The sequence below is a fragment of the Hippoglossus hippoglossus genome, chromosome 15 (assembly GCF_009819705.1).
Source record: "Hippoglossus hippoglossus isolate fHipHip1 chromosome 15, fHipHip1.pri, whole genome shotgun sequence".
In the NCBI taxonomy this organism is placed as follows: Eukaryota; Metazoa; Chordata; class Actinopteri; order Pleuronectiformes; family Pleuronectidae; genus Hippoglossus; species Hippoglossus hippoglossus.
The window spans coordinates 5,216,630-5,233,828 of record NC_047165.1 but is presented as its reverse complement, the minus strand read 5'-3'; the positions used below and the strand labels follow the sequence as shown (position 1 = coordinate 5,233,828).

The 17,199-nt window shown below is 40.2% G+C and overlaps 2 long non-coding RNA genes across 2 annotated transcripts in view; both read left to right on the top strand.

Moving 5' to 3' along the window:
- Positions 1-1,825, top strand: part of LOC117776058 — a 32,120-nt gene extending 30,295 nt beyond the window's left edge. The window contains exon 4 of the long non-coding RNA XR_004616375.1: positions 1,704-1,825. This is a non-coding gene — a long non-coding RNA (uncharacterized LOC117776058). The remainder of the gene's footprint in view (positions 1-1,703) is intronic.
- Positions 1,826-3,975: 2,150 nt separating this feature from the next.
- LOC117776061 lies at positions 3,976-5,873 on the top strand. The gene is made up of 2 exons (XR_004616378.1): positions 3,976-4,793; positions 5,147-5,873. It is a non-coding gene; the product is annotated as an uncharacterized LOC117776061 (long non-coding RNA).
- The last annotated feature ends 11,326 nt before the right edge of the window (positions 5,874-17,199 follow it).

Sequence of the window (17,199 nt, the reverse complement as noted above, 5' to 3'; positions counted from 1 at the left end):
CTCCTCAGCTCTCAACAGAAAGATTAAACGTGTTGAAGACTCAGAGCCTCTCGCCTGTGGTGGGTGTAATGGTGTGAGGAGAGAGAGAGAGAGAGAGAGAGAGAGGGAGAGGGGGGGTTATAAATGGAAGATTGTAATTTATCTTTTTTACACTTCTGACAAGGTCTTTAATCACAGTGTCCGACGATGGTACTTTAACTTGGCTAAAGATGTTCATCCTCTGGAGGGAAGCCTGTCGATTAGTAGAGATTTGTTTTCATAACAATAGGTGTGTGTGTGTGTGCATGTGATGTGTGTGATGTGTGTGTGTTTACATGAGATAGAGCTGCCCAAGGAGTTTGTGTTTTCATCAGCGTTTGTTTCTAGATTACACAAAAACCACTCAACCCCCCCCCCCCCCCCCCCCCAAACTTTCTTTAATGTTGCAATCAGTTTTTCAACATGCAAAAAAATCCAGCATATTTTGGGAACTGATGTTTATGAGTTAGTGGATTAGTTGCAGATCCAAATACAAATCCATATCTAGTGAATTTAACTGTGGTTTCTTGGTGCAGGTTATGTATCTGCTCTATCCTGAGTCACAGTCTAGTTTCCATTGCGGCTACAGGATAAATATGTGTGTGTAGAAATATAATCTTGTCTCTATGACTCTTGATTTTTAAAGAAAATCATGAAAAGACAGACTGAAAATCCGGGTTTTGAGAAATTACGATTTTTAATAGTGAGTAATTGACAAGAAATACTTGACGAGATGGGAATTCTGTCTGAGTATTTACACGTTCTTTCCTCCTTTCTTTATCTTTTGAAAACACCCTAACACAGGACAAATGAGTCACGATCATCAGCACATTCACGACACATATAATGTAGATTTAAAATGCCGCAGGGTTTGCAGGACAGGATCACAACGTCACCGCTACTTATTTATTTAGTGTTTTTAGTTGATTTAAGGGAGTATTTATATTACAATAAACACCACAATGAATATGAGCAGATTCCTGTAAAAAGGGAACTTACATGTTTTCCAGAGTTTTCATTAAAAAACTCAAACATAAACGTCTGCCAACATCTTTCATCTCTTCGGGTGATGCAGAAAGCTCAAGGGAAGAGGTCCTGTTGTCTGTTGTTGAGCCAAAACAGAAATGATCGTTTCTTTCCAGTAAAGCTTTACAGTAAAAAAAACAAACAGTGCTTTGATCTGTTCAGACTGGACAGACGGGTGGTTAAATCAAAGTGACCCTAATTATTATGACCTTCTTTAAATCTGACCTCTGAGAGTTGGATTGCAGACATATTCCTAATGGTGATGGGGACTGGGACTTAAGACTTTAAGACGTTTTGTTATGTTAAATCATATTGTAGAATATTAATACTGGACAATCTGAGGAACCCGTGATAACTTGCATCTTATTTTGTTCCTTTTTGTTTGCTTTCTGTTTTGGAAATCGTGTTTCCTTCTCTGCAGGTCTGCAAATAACATTTTATTTAAGAGCAATAAGAGCTGCGCCGTTTGTGCTGCACCGTTTTCTGTTCCAGACTCTTTAAGTCACTCTTTCTACTATAATGGGTTCCTGTGATACCTGAGCACCACTTAATGCAATGTGCACCTCCTGTTCTCATCGCTTATTAACTTATTTTCCTTGTGCGTTTTCTTTCTACTCTCGCCGCATCCTAACAATGTTTTTCCTTTTGCTGTGTTCCAGATGACGTGCTGCTGAGTCAGTTTGGGGTAATGACATCACGAGATGGTTGGCTGGTGGACGGAGACCGCAGCCAGCGCGGAGGAGCTGCTGGGGTTGTGAGGCGCGGTTTGCAGCTGCTGGTTCAGAAAAACACACAAATGTGCTCTGGATTTTGTGAAGAATTTGTTGAAATGTTGAAGGGAAGAACACATGCATGAGGCTCTGAAGGGGCCGTGAGGAGGGATTCTGTGGTTGCATTGCACCAGACGACCATTAAACACCTGCAGGAGGATGTAATTTTCCGAGTGCTGAGGATTGGCAAACGTTGTGCAGCCTGTGGGCTCCACGCCCAGTGAAGTACATCCTGAATGCTGGTGACCACAGGAAGTAACACACAAGTAAAAGATAACATAGACTCTGAAGCCGAGTGGGTTTAACTTTATTTATTTATCATAAAACCAGCTGCTGTGAGGCTTTATCTTCAAATGTTGAATCATTAAGAGACTTAGAGTGAAAGAGGAACTAAGGTAAGGGATTTTACATGTAAATTAAGTGTAATATGTATATTTTTTTATGTATACATAGTGAAATATATATTTTTTTATTGTCATGTAACTTGTGTTCCTGGAAGCTAAACACTTTATAAATAAATCAGACTTGTGTGAGTCGCTCGTCACAGGGAAACGAGCAGATCTGGAAAGTTCTGATTGTAGAACACAGAAGATCCATTGTTCTGTCAAGTAAATAACAGTCATACAGTTTGTGCAGAATCTTTTTTCAAAACAATAGAATAGACAGATTTTATTGTGTGTTGTAGCTAATGCATCTTCCCTTTATTTCAATAATGCATTTAATAATTTAACTAACAATTCAGTATATTCAGTGTATAGAAACCAGGTCATTGTGTACAGTCAGGGCATCAATGTAATTTAAGGATGTGATTCATGTTATTTACATTTTCTCAGTTAATCGTCTATTAAATGACAAAATGTTAAGTTTCACAAACTCCAAGTTAACGTCTTTAGATTCTTTGTTTTGTCCAACACTTAAATCTCAAAACTACTTTTACAGCCAGACTTATATTGTTTATTTGCCGGCCAATGCTAATACTGATTTTAGAGAGTTTAAAATTTCCAATACCGATATGACAAAGAAATATTGTAGAAATGTTAAATGTTGAATTTAAATTTACAGTTTAATCATAAACTTATTTATAAATCAAAAACCACAAATACAACCAAATATATAGAACTTGAAATAAGAAATTCAATATTTTACTTTTCCTCATTGCTTATTCTGTAAAATTAACTTTTTCTACCTGTGCATATCATTATTTTTTAATATATATATATATATATCATATTTTCTGGATCAAGTGTGTGGGACTGATTGAAAGAAGAAAACAGAAAAACATTAAACTTTAATCATCTCCATTAAGCTTGTTCTCAAATATAAAAGTAACGTGAGGAAAATTCGATTTTCACAATAGGATCCCTCAGACAGAAAGGCTTATACAATACTATTAAAGAGTACAAAATAGAAATAACTTCATTGATTATATTTGAACAGCTTGATAGCTTCATAATTCATAGTTTCATAGCCTGTGTTTGTTCCTGCTGAGGAACGCTCGGGGTTTTAACCACTCGCAGGTCTGTATTCACGGGTTTCATGACCCTCAGGCTGTTGTCACACAGTAAAACAGTATTGTCTCATTTCAAAATGTGGTCACCAGTGTAAACAGGCATCATTCCTGAACAATTTACTTTTCCCAAACACATTTTCCCCTCGAGAGATTTTCCTGTTAGTCCCCAGATGAACTGAATTATGTTCATTCACAAAAAAAGACAAACGTGAACCAACATGTTTTAAGCCTGAAGGAAACTAAATTAAAATAAAATGTGTATTGCTTTTAACCGAGAGAAAGACGTGACCTGTGATGACCCATGTTAGGATGAGCTGATCCATCTGAGACACACGGGGATCAAAGTGTCTTGATCCCCGGTGGCTGGCTGCTGTGCAGGTCATGAATCTTACCTCCTCCATGTTAGCAGATGGGACACGGTCAAACATTAAGTACATTTTTCTCAAAGATTGTTTCTGTCGCCCTCATCACATTTTAATTCGTTATTTGATGCTATAGACCAGGGTGAAACGTCTTGGTTGACAGCTGAGACTGACTCCTAATTGGTCGGGCATGTGTATTGGCTGGATTTTGCTACTGCAGCGTCATTCCCCCGATCGCTGCTACACAGACTCTGGCTCAAAAGGACGCCATCAGCACAAGATGACAACATGTCCTATCAAGGTTATTGTGGCTTCATTTCGTGATAGTGGGAGGAGGTGGAGACGTGTCGGCCATCTTTATTTACAGTCTTTGGGAGAGACATGTAACTTAGGGAACTGATAACAACTGTACAGGTGTTCAAGCGCCCCCTGTAGGAGAGAATAAGTTTGCTGAAAACCCGGAGATTTATTTAGTTTGAGACCTTTCATTTAAAAACCTTTGTGTGTTTCTCCTTAAACCCGTTTTATGATCATTAGCAACTTGTCAAAAGCCTGAAGGAAGCGTGTGTGTGTGTATGTGTGTGTGTGTGTGTGTGTGTGCGCTTGGAAGAGAGCGTGTGAAATAGGAAGATGGGGACAAAACCTCGAACAGGAAAGAGTGTGTGTGAGAGAGGACGGAGGGAAAGAGATATTTAAAACTTCTACATTTTAAATTCTGGGCCTTTTGAGTAAAGTTTAGCAGAAGTGAATCCTGCCTGTGAGAAATTACACTCCACCAATAAAACATCACACACTGAGGAAGTTGTCTGTTGTTTTTGTGTTTGAAGGAGCACGATGAAGCTACACTTCACGTGTCTGTAGAGAACGTCTAGAACGTTTGGTTTAACTGCTCTCATGAGACTCAAATATTTAATATTAATCAAGAGAAAATACGTGGATATGTAAGAAACATCTGCAACCTGCTTCTTACTGGTTTTAACCCACGACATCACATCACCCCGGTCCCTGCTCCTCTCCCCTGTCTCTTTTAGAATTGATTACTTTTCAAAGCCCCAAGCTCCGTCATAGAAATGTTGACCACTGATGTGCTGGATACTAAAGGTGACGGTGCCTTTGCCATCAGGATCCCGACGACCTGAGGAGATAAGGCTCAAAGAGGCAGTGACGTCCTTTAGATCACTTCTTAAAACCTGTTTTTATAGACTGAACACAGACTAAACTGAAATCAAAACTGAAATCAAACTCTCAGACGCCTCAATGCCAAAGTTACAGAGCGTTTCTGGGTTTGGCAGCTGTAACGTCAATGTCAGTTAGTAGGATTAAAACCTACCGGACAGTTTGGCACATAAGGACGGTGGAAGGATGTGGTTCCGGGCATTTCCAGACATTTTGGGAGAATAATTTGTGAATCTATCTAAATCTATATGTGTTGTGCAATTTGGTGCAGATCCGAATAAGAGTTCAGATCTAGACGAAGACGTGAAGAGAGTTTGTGGCGATAAGAGCCCGACGTCTGTGCTGATGAGCTGTAAACAAAAACACACGATCCCCGCGGACGAAGTTCCATCCTGCCTCCGCCTGCTGCTCCACCTCTCACCTGAATCCTGCCGATAATTTGTTGCTGTCGTGAACACGTCTGAGCAGAGAACCTCCCGCTGCGGGATAATCTATCTTGTCTCGATCTCAAACCAGTTTGAATATTTTCCAACAAGTGTTCTAACTTTAATAACACAACACGTGCACCACTGGGATATTTTAAGATATGATAACTAGACACACAGGTTTTTTCTCCAGCCTCGATTTGTCTGAGAATTTCTCTGAATCGTTACGTAAAAAGAGAAGATGTTTCAGTTGTTTTTCCTCTGGAGTTCAGGTGCAGCACAGGTACATCCCCCCCAGGTGAGGCTACTGTAACACAACTCCCTCGCAGCAGTGAGTCAGCAGAGTGTTTTTCGCTGCACACGTCAGACGATAAAGAGACCGTAAACCGATATTAATCAAGATGTGGTTCACTTGTACTCTGGCACCTGCACGTCTGTGAGTGTGACAGGTCGAATGGGATTTACCTCTGGTGGTTTGGGTTCAGTGTTGTTGTTTCACAAAATTAAAGTTAAACATTTACCTCTGTAATGATGTCACATTTTAGAATTACTCGAGTTCTCTTTGGTTGAATCCTCCCAGACAAAAGGACTGTTGGATGCTTTTTAATGCAGATTTCAGCCATTTAGTGCTTAAACAGTTAGTTTGCTTTTTACTGCAGTTTTTTTTATTCTTTAGGATTTGATCAGTTTGTGTTTATGCATCATTAGAAGATACAAACTTAAAGGGTGAAACCTGAGTACGTGTGTGTGTGTATGTGTCACAATCATTTCAGTGCCTCAGGCCTTTAAGCAGCACTGACTGAGAATACGCCCTGACATGTCTAAAAGCAATCGCTTGCCACACACTCCCCAAGTACACACAGACACACACACACACACACACGCACTCACACAGACACACACACACACACTCTTAAATCTGCAGGGCTGAGATACACTAACACACACACACAGACACACTTAAATCTGCAGGGCTGAGATACACTAACACACACACAGACACACTTAAATCTGCAGGGCTGAGATACACACATACACACACACACACACACGCACACACAGACACAATGTGACGCTCAAGCTTCTATAAAACACACTCGCAGCCGTGCACTGTGGTTAGAGCCAGCTGTGCCGGCTGGTTTACAGCCCAGACAAGATACCAGGGACTGTACTGGTAAAATTAACAACTAGCACTGAGCTCAACAACAGCGACTGTGACGAGGGAGGAATTCTGTGAAATCTCACGTATGAGCTGCTCCCTGCAGAGATAAGCCCGACAGGTCACTTCACCCTGAGGCTGGGCAAAGGTTCACTTACTGTTCCAAAGCTTTGCAAATTACAACTCAATCTTTTTTATGATTCAACTGCAAACTGTTTATTTTTTACTCTTTGTGTTTATTGAGACTCAGCTCCGGTTGTTTAAAATGTGCTTCATAAATAAACTTGACTTAATGACATATAATGCTCTCGCTCATTTGTGTTTGTGGAACTACTTTCTCACGTGTTGCTGTTGTGTAATTTGTCAATATTTTGAAATCCCCTTGTGTTGATCATATTTGAATGGCAGCAGACGCCTGGGGGAACTGTCTGCACATTGCAGCCACGCTAGATACCACAGATGGACTTCTTGCATCTGTGCATTTGAGTGGTTCATTTGAGTTTATCTATTAGAGTAGTTTTATCAACTACTGAGAAATCAAACTTTCTGATCCAGGATCTGTACAAGCATCTAATCTGTAATGTTTTGCAACACCAGCCTGTGAGTCTAGGGATTTTCCATAAGTATTCATGGGGGAAAACAGGGGTGTGTCGTCTTTAACTGTGTAACACTGTGACAAAGGGCTCTTTTCTCTCCGGCCCATCATTATTTACGACTCACAACGCTAATAAGGAAAGTTAGCAGCTCTTCATGAGCTCTTTGCCAAAGAAGACAAATATTCACAGAGGCAGTGAAGTGCAGACTTTCACCAAACCTGTCCATTGAGTTAGTTTGTACTTTGTTCTACATTTGATTCTGAGATGCTAATTTTTACAGGAAAAGAGAAAGTGCAGATGAATGTGGACTTGGTTTGTTGAGGAACAGCTGGAGGTATTCATCCTCCTGCTGACGCACTTTAAAAACATCTGCACAGGAAGAGGGTGCAACGAGATGACGCACTTAACTCGTGTCAATCAAAAGTTCAAACGGTTGTAAAACGTGATGGAAATGCTGAATTCATGTTTTGATTTCTATAATAAGAATGATAACTTTATTTGTCAAGCACTTTTCAACACGAGTAACAAAGTGCTTCACAACAATAAGTCATAAACTCGGCCTCCTCCATGTTAAAACAGACACTAAAATTGAAGTACAATTTAAATAAATGTTTCTCAAAGAGGGTTTCTGTCATTTCGGGTATGATGTTTGTTCAAGTCTTCATGTTTCTGGTTTCAATAAGTCATTTGATGCCATATATGGTGTGACAGGGCATGATTGACAGCTGAGACTGGCTCGCGATTGGTCAGGCAGGTGTTACAGCACGACTGTCCACTGCGCAGACTCCAAGATGGCGGTACCTGTTCCCAAGAGGCTTCTATTTTGTACGTGTCGTCCATCTTTATGACCACGTTTATCTAATGTTTGTCTCTTAAATGGATGTTAAAGTTATGTGCTTTATATATATATGTACAACACGATTTACCACACATTGCTCTTTGCACTTATCAGTACAACTGTTCCACCTTAAACAAGCGTAATAATGTTTTAACAATATCTTGAGATATTGTTTTTTTTTACTTTTTTAGAAAACCCATTAGTCAGCTTAGTTCTGGTAAACTACCCAATCACCATATCTGAAGACTTTCCCTCTTGAGGTCATGTGTTACACAAAGAGGAAGAAATAGAGTGCACATAGTGAACCACTGACACTGCACATGGCCTCTTTGCATTTAAAGAAAAACATTTTTGGCCACAGGGTTTTGTTTTTTTCATAATTTCACAACCACATTTTACTGTTTCACCAGCTAGTTTTATATTTTCCTATATTGTACCTCTACCTGGGATAGTAAGAGTACAGATTATTGAGTTTTAAGATAATGTAATACTCATAATAAAATATTTAAGTTGTCATTTCGAGTTACCTGTTGAAATGAAGAACTGTGCAGTAAAAAAAAACATTTGTTTAACCAATTCAGTGACAAGTGAGTCGACTCGTGCACTGACACGTGCACACACACAGACACATGTTACACATTGGGCTATTTTGGAAGTAGCTGAATAGTTAACATTTACATCAGTTGCGTGGGGCATGACGTGCGCTGGCAGCGATGTTAAATGTCACGTCTATTTTTGTTGCAGTGTGTTGTCGACCAATTTCAACATTAAATGATGCCCGAAAGGTTAAAATCAAAAATTATCTTTAGCAAATTGGCATTTAAGAATGTGAAACCAAATAATGGAACATTTGCAACATAACATGAATAAAATATAATAGTATTCACCTTGAAGATATGACAGATTTAGTCATTTGTGACCAATGTTCTTCTTGTTGTTGAGCACTTTGTAACAATGTTAAGAAAATGCTATGCAAATAAAGTTCATCATTTGAATATGAAATTTAAATTGTGTTCTCATTTCACCTGTCTTACCCTTTAAAAATCCACTTGTTAAATAAAAACAACATAAGTGGAAACACTAAAAAAAACATTAACCTGTGTCGCAAAAAGATTTGAACCCGCTGCGTGAGAACAAGTCTTGTGCAACTCATGTCAAGCCACATGTGAAGGGTTAAGATTAAGCTTAGGCTAAAAAGGAGAAGCTTGTTGCTGTGGAGAGGAGACACACAAACACACACACACACACACACACAAACACACTCAGTGGTGAGGTTTCTGTTAAGAGGGAGCGCACTGTCTTTCTTGTTTAGACAGACCATAGGGACAATAGGCGGACATGTTGTAATCTGAAACTGCACAGTCACACTCGAGCTGACGTTGTCGTGCATGATATCACCGGGAAGTGCTGGGATGTGTTGTTGTTTGGGCTTCAATTTTTGACGTCAATGAAAATTATTCCCAATAAAAATCAAAATTACTACCTGATGTCCAATTTACACCCCTGTCACACATACGCACATGTTTCAAACCTTCTCCTCCTGCTCTCTTCCAATCAGCGCGTGGTGAGGAAGTGAATAAAACATTTGCTTCCTGTGACGAGGCAACTCTCAGCATGGAGTTCAACTTCGGTGAACTTTGACCCACGATACTCGCTTTGCATCCACGAATGTGTGTTAGACGATTATGTCAAAAATTAATGTCTGTTAAATGTGTGTTCATTCAAAAGGACCTGCAGTCCTATTTTCTTACTTTTTATGATTTTTCTTCTTTAGGAATTAACTTCACCATCCAAATAAATGAGCACAACACGTGGTTTTGTAAATGAGGCACACTGAGAAAGAGCTTTGAGTTTGTGTTGTCGTACCCTTATTATTCAGGATTTAATAGTTTGGGATTCTATCTACTGGTGTCAAGCCTGGTCTTGAACAGCTCATATATACACATGGGAACAGTTTGTCTCCCTGATGAGACACAAGAGCAGATAGCCACAGACCAGTGTTAATATACCCATACAAAAAAAGCTCAGCCAATCACGTAAGAGGACAGTGACAAGCACAACCAATCGGCTGCCATGACCTACGGGTAAAAGATGTTTTCTGCACAGACATGTTCACAACAGCAACAAATCCTCGGCGTTACTCAGACGAGAGGTGGAGCCGCCGGCTGCAGCCGACAGAGGCAGGAAGTGACGTATTAACTCCGCTGCGGAGATCATGTGATTTTATACACAACACACAGACATCGGTCATCAAACTCTCTGAACTCGTTGCTCGGTGTCTTCTACGTGTGGCATTCACTGGAAGATATTTGTTTGTTTCTTATTTGTTTCTTTCATTTTTGTGTCTGTCCCCCCCCCCCCACTCGTTCGTGGTGAATCCAGCAGGGGAACTCCTGTCTCTGTCTGAAAGCAGCCGTAGTGTTAAAAGATGAGTCACAGTGGGTTAAGTAGAGGCAGGTAGCTGATTGGTGGGAAGAGTTCTGAGTCACCAAGCAACAGCTCCTCATTGGTTGGAACAGCAGCCAATAGCAAGTGCGCTATAGGGAACCAGTTTTGTAGCTATTATAATGGCATTATAAAGAAATTGGTCATATTAAGCTCAGAACCATCATCAGTCCCGGTTTCACTGCAGTTCATTTAACCCCGAAACAGACCAGGTACACGTAGAGCATTCAAAACTCTATTCACACCACATCTTAACGAAACTGCAGGTTTATGTGGATTTAAACTCATGTTGAGGATCAAACTATCTTTAATACAAGACTTCAAATTGTGCATTAAATCAGAGCAATAGCCTGATTGCCCGGCTAAAGTATAAGGATAAGGAATAAAAGAACGAACATTACAGCGAAGCCAAGATGAGGAGCCAGGGTTGAATTTCGCAGGATTCATTGTGTTGGCACTTGATGATCGATGAACCCAATGCTTGGTGCCGGCGCACAATCAGCATGACGACAATAATCCCAGTGTCATGCTCGGGACACACAATATGGTGAGCTTTCATGCTAACGTGCCATGCTAGCTATCGATACAATGCTAAAGAGAAGTAGGCCACAAGAGAAATGAAATCTGATTGACACCAGTTTCTCCAGCTGCCGCTGCCTCATCTTTCCCATTAACGGGATTTTCAAAAAAAGTTGATATTTTTTTCAATTTGGGCAAAAACAATAGTAAAATAAGAATAATCCTTACAATTTCAATAGGGCCTCCCACCGTTGGTGCTCGGGTCCTAAAAAGTATGAAACATAAATGGCAGAAATAAAATATTAATAGAGGGAGACAGAAGGACAATATTAGGTCAGTTAAGTTTCATAAATTGTGAGTTTCAGGTCGAGAGTGAAAGTGTTAGTCATCAAAAAGGAAGGTTAGTGTTTCCAGTTTATCTTCATACATTAGAAATAAAGAATCAGTCAAACTTCAGAAAGTGAACTTCATCCACAAAACCTCCAAAATGTATTTTCTTTACAGCTGAGAAATAAGAAAACTGATTAACATCTATTTGAGTGAAATAATCAAAACACACTTTTAAAGTATCAAACCACCTTGGAACAACTGATCCAGTTATTCAGATTATTTATCACATATGGTGTAAATTATCTTTATTCTGTCAAAGGTGGTAACAGCTAATAAGTTTAACATCTTCAATTTCAAACTTTTGGTTTAAGAATAACTGAGTTGTATTAAAGACATTCGTGTTGATCAAGGTGGGTTTGCTTGGGGAAAAAAACAACGCCTACAGAAAGTGAAACTTAAAAGCAAAGGAAGGGCATACAGTATCACACACACACACACACACAGACACACACACACACACTGTGCATCTGTATGAGCAAGAGAGAAATATTCTGGGAAGAGTTGCACAGATACAGACCGGAGGGAAAGGAAGGCGGATACTCACAGTTAATTGTTGTTGGTTTCGGTCGGAGGCAGTTTATCCTTGTAATTTGAATGAGCATCAGAAGTAGCTTCCCTGTCCGGGACAATAAAACAAGAATCACAATGAAATAACATTATAAAATACACTGTAGGCCACGAAAACGCCTCCATATAAAACCTTTATTTACTGATATTGCATCATTTACAAGCGCTTTATAGATCAGTTATAAATCAGTCATAATAACCGTTGGGCCCTCAGATAAAAATAAACTCCTGATTTACCAATTTAGGAACCAACAACCCTTCATTAATGACTTAGTGATTCAATTTCAACCTACTTTGTGTCTTTTAAGTTCTTAATGACCTTTAACAAATCTATAAAGCATCAGTAAATGATTTGTCGACCATTTACAAAACCATTAAGAGCAGTAAACCCAGTCAGGTTGATAATTACCGTACGATTACAAGCAGAGTTTCCAGTTATTAAACTGTTTGACTCTCCACTCGGGTGTTTCTTCCTTCTGACTCCAAACTGATTCCAGGCTTTAATCAGCTCAGTGGACAAAGTCATCTTGTCGACTCCTCTGCTTCAAAGAAAGAGTCGTCGACCAGCTACAGAAAGTGAAACCAAGAAAAATTCCAGCAAGGATGACTCTATGGAAAAAAATTTGGAAGATGCATGTGAGTGTGAGACATGTGGGAAAAGCCATTTTGAGGCGGCGGCCCATTCATTTTGTCTTAATGGGAATCAGAAGTATCTCAGGCTGGACCAGCACTAGAGGATAGTCGTGCTTTCAGGTTCGGGCTTTGTAGATTCCGGCCTGATCTGAACTGATCATCCTGTAGTGAGGAGGGTTTCACAGACAAAATCTTAACGTCACACACTGGATCGGAATCTTGACGATTTCAAGTCGCAAATTCCAAACAAGCGTCACCAACCGGATGTTACATGCGTGTGTTTAGAACTGAAACATGGCTTAAATAAGACATTTGTCTCCTGTGCCAGGTGGACAGTAGAGAAGGAGGACAAACGTGTGTAATGTGATACCAGTGTGAATGTTTATTTTCTGAGATTTTCTTTTTCGGTGCCAAACATGGCCCAGACAATCAAAACCAGCTGATGACGCCATGTTTAGTTTCCTCGCGCACGTTTCTGCAGTTTCCCAATTCTCAGAAAATCGTTTGGTTAAACGGCCGGTGTGTGGTTTCAACTTATGAGTAAAATATTTCCAAATCAGTTAAGATTGCAAAAGTGCAGCAGGCATTAGCTTCCTCCTACTTTCAAGTGGAGCAGGAAACTATCAGCGTGCACAAAACAGGAAATACCAAAGTTAACGGAATTCAAATTGGAGTTAACATCAACCAACCGCCTCAAAACAAGAATCCATTTTTTTTTTTTTTTTTTAAATGTATCTCCTGAAAGTCAGAGGAGGAACCAGCTACTCCACCTTGCAGCCTCAGCATGATCACAGATTAACCTCAGACTGACACAAAGAACCTCACCGATTGGTCCAAATAGGAATGAAGGCGGGGCTTAGAGTGTGGTGTGATTACCAGTAAGTGAGGCCGGATCCCTACGGAAAGTACCTGGAGATTTTAAATGAGCCAGGAGTCAGGATGGGGTCAAGTGTGTTCAATGTGTACGTGTGTGTGTGTGTGTACTTGTTTGTGTTGCCTCCTTAGGACCTTATCCAGTGTAAACACTGACCTTGTCAGGACCAGTAGACCTCATGGGGACCAAGTGTGGTTTTAAGGAGTCAGGACGTTACTTCTGAGGTCCTAGTTCACGTTAGGGACCAGATGTGATATGTGTGTGTGGTTTCTTTCCCATTTGCAGAAAAAGATGCATCACTTGTTTCAGAAGAGTAATTACCACCAATGATCTGCTGCTGTTGAGGAGCTGGTCACATGACGGACTCTTAACGAATCAGAGAAACACGTATTCAGGCTCATTCAGGCAGAAGAGGAAGTTGAAGAGATGTAAACAAAGACTGACATCCATGACTGACTTTCATGGATTCATGAGAATGAGGTAAAAAGAAAAATGAATTCAAAGTTGAGGACGGAGACACAGATGCTTGTCACATGAACACCACATTGTTTTGCTTTTATTTGGCTCAGTGACCCATATTTTCCATGACACAGGAGGATTTTAGATGTGGTTCACCGGACTGTAAGAGGTTCTGTGTCCACATCAAAACACAAAACACACACACACACACACACACAAGCAGAAAACACATATTCTGACTGGTTTTTAATACAGTTTTGCCTAATGGTGAATTAATGGCGACCCCATATTGAGAGGCTTGAGCCTTCCTGCAGCGGCAGCAGGTTCAGTTGCAGCCCGGCCCTTTGCTGCTCTAAATACTGAACTTACTCAACTACAACAACATGCACTCTGATGAGGATCATGATAAATTCATAACATGATGACGAACGTCTCCAGGCTTCACCCTGATTCACCCTGATGACTATTCAGCTGAACGTTTTTCAGCTGAATAGTCATCAATAGTTTACTCTGTAGTAAAAGTAAAATGTGTGGTTAGATACTTCAACAGCTGCATCACAGGGGACGTTACAGTGGCTGACGATGACGAGGAACCAACAACCCTTCATTAATGTCTTATAACTGCAGACTTAGTGATTAATTTTCAACCTACTTTTTGACTTTTAAGTTCTTAATGGCCTTTAAAAAATCTATAAAGCATCAGCAAATGATTTGTCAACCATTAACACAACCATTAAGAGCAGTAAACCCAGTCAGGTCGATAATTACTGTACGATTACAAGCAGAGTTTCCAGTTATTAAACTCTCCACTCGGGTGTTTCTTTCTTCTGACTCAAAACTGATTCCAGGCTTTAATCAGCTCACAGGACAAAGTCATCTTGTCGACTCCTCTGCTTCAATAAAAGAGTCGTCGACCAGCTACAGAAAGTGAAACCAAGAAAAATTCCAGCAAGGATGACTCTATGGAAAAGATTTGGAAGATGCATGTGAGTGTGAGACATGTGGAAAAGCCATTTTGAGGCGGCGGCCCATTCATTTTGTCTTAATGGGAGTCCGAAGTTACTGGTCCAGGCTGGACCAGCACTAGAGGATAGTCGTGCTTTCAGGTTCAGGCTTCAGCTTCAACAGCTGCATCACAGGGGGCGTTACAGTGGCTGACGATGACAAGTGTCTCATAATAGACAATGAAAAACCACAGTTCCCTGCTGTGGTGTTTCTACAGATGTTGTAATGTATTTATCAGAAGAGCTTCACTCACATTTACACGGGCTGCACTGGTTCCCTGTGTGTTTTCCTTGGTAGAGCATGTGCGTCATGAAACGAATTCTGATGTAGTCACTTACAAACGTGGTCAACCTGCGTCATGAGTACCACTTCCTCATTTGGACCTTCTTGGATTCCATTTCTGGGAAATCAAGGTACAGTATCTGAGAGGGCACATTTTTAGACACTTTTCCTGTTTGCTTCCTTTTTTCTCTTTTTGGAAATTAATTTCCAGTCTGTTTGTGTGGAACAATTTATGCTGACTTGTCCAACAAGCTACAGATATGACCCTGTAGTAAAAAAACTAAAATACCTTAGACGTCAGGAGGAAAATGTTTGTCTTAAATAGTTTGTTTGTCTGAAATAGTTACAAATCACAAACATCAAACCATTTCCTCATCTTACATGAGTGAGTCAGGGTCCAATATGCAACCTATGTATAAACATTGTGAATATAAATGAAGAATAAAGTTTCAAATGATAAATGAATAGCTTATAGATATTCACTGCAGTTTGAATTCATATAAAAGAAAATTCATCTTGAAATCAAAAAGTCAAGATCAGATTGATTTAATTAAAATAAAAAACAGAAGTTAGTTTCTCTACTTAGCCCCAACCTACATGGTTCTTTCCAGGAAACTTTCAATAACTAACAAACATGTTCACTTACCTTATACATAGTTTCAGATTTTCCTTTTCTTAATTACTAAAATAAAGTGGGCTGGTACGACACATTATTTTAGTGAATTGTACTGAGCTCTCCTGGAAATATCCTTGTAAATAAAAGCTTTAAAATGGCAGATTTTTATGACATAAGGCAGAAAAAGTGTTTAAACCCTTTGAAATAATGGGTCATATTAACAGTCTCTCGATTGATGTGGTCTGGGTCACATCTATGACAGAACAACCTTGAATGGTTAAAAGAAACCAGCATCAACTGCTACAGGAACCAGAAGCCTCCTTAGTGGCCTCCTGTGTTTAACTGTTGACCCACATAACCACCGGTCAACCCTCTTTGGACAAAGTGGCTCAATAGTGATCACACGTTTCTTCTTTTGATCTCAACAGACAAGAATTAAATTAATAAATAAGCGGCACCTCAGAGAGAAGCCGTGTGTCATATCCTCGCGTCGTCATTTCAGACTGACTCACTGATGCAGATGAGTGCACCAGGAAAACATGCATACAGAGATTTTTCCTGAAAAGATATTTAAAGTGGAACTTGTGCAATTCGGTGATTTAGTTCTTCACTTCCACTCCTAAAACTTGAAGCAGTGAATTGAGAAATTCAGAGTCACAAAATACATCCTCCATTACCCACAATGCAACGCGTGGGGGTTTCATCAGAATGTCCCCGCCTGGCGAATGACCACATCGCTCAAACCCTCACACCCACACTCCCAGAGCCAGACTGGACTGTAGAAGCTCCACCGACAGAAGCTGCTCTGTCTCTTGTGAGAAAACAAACTGAACTTGATGTGTAAAAATCTGCGGAATATCCATCTCCACTGATCGCCACATTTCCTTCTGCAATTATTTCTCCCTGAGTAGATTCACCGCTCACTTTTACGCCTTTTCATTTCAGCACAGCCCCAAATTGCGCAACACAATGCAACTGGCAGAGACACGACGCGATGCAAAAACACAAAAAACGGGACAATCGCAAGACGCAACGCTTCGCAACACAGACCCTCGGACCACAACTGTGCATCTGAGATAAATAAAAACACTGAATGAAAATCTTATCATTGATGTAGCTCGAGCCTTTTAGCGTTTCACTTCATTCAGGTGTATCTCGCATCTTTCTCCCCCGAGTTCAGTGCAAAATAAAAGTGTTGTCGTAGCGTCTCGTTGCCCGAGGTGGTGGAGCGGCTTTGATACTTCTGTTTTTGAAGATGTGAAAAGCTTTTGATTCTGAAACCTGTGGCAGGGTTTTTGCAACAGCACCTGATTTTTTTTTTTAGCCTAAGTGGAGTTTAAAAGATCTTTCGGCGGCTTCACAGAGATTAGACGTGTTTGTCTGTGTTCTTGCTTCACGGTCTCACAGTGAGACAAACAGCGGATTACATTTCACAGAGGTCGTGTGATGAGACACATGACAGAAGAAGAGGAAGTGGGGTGACAGAAGATCTTCACATGTGTTACAGCTACACCAGAGTGCCACATTCA